Raw genomic sequence first — 534 nt, forward strand, 5'->3', positions numbered from 1 at the left:
TTCTTTATGGCTTTTAATTTCCAACCTAGCCAGCCCAAATTTAAATTATCAGAATTTTTTTTTTTTTTTTTATACTATTGGAGAGTTCCGTTCGCACAAGTATTTTTTTAGAGGAGGGGAGGAATGTAATTTTATTTATGGTGATCACCACTGCTCTCTCTTGACCCCCCCACCCAAGATTAAACTGTGAATGAGAATAGAAATTTTAATCTTTATCACAAAATTATCTGAGGTAGTTTTGTGATAAAGGGACATAACTCTTGTATCCACAATACTATGCAATTTCAGAACAATGTATTTCGATTTTATTTTCAATATTTAAAAATATTTTCATGGTATTTTTATTAATACTTTAAACAAATAATTTAATATTTATTTCAACACAAATTACTGTTGAAAGAATAAATTTAAGACATTTCCAAGAAATTTTCCATATTTTCAAAAAGGTAATAATTGAAATAAAGCCTTTTCAAAAGTAAAAAATCCAAGGACTTTTGAACCCTGAATACAAAAAGAAAAGACAACAAAAACAAG

The sequence above is a fragment of the Euprymna scolopes genome, chromosome 33 (genome assembly GCF_053919585.1).
Source record: "Euprymna scolopes isolate OS-2025 chromosome 33, ASM5391958v1, whole genome shotgun sequence".
In the NCBI taxonomy this organism is placed as follows: domain Eukaryota; kingdom Metazoa; phylum Mollusca; class Cephalopoda; order Sepiida; family Sepiolidae; genus Euprymna; species Euprymna scolopes.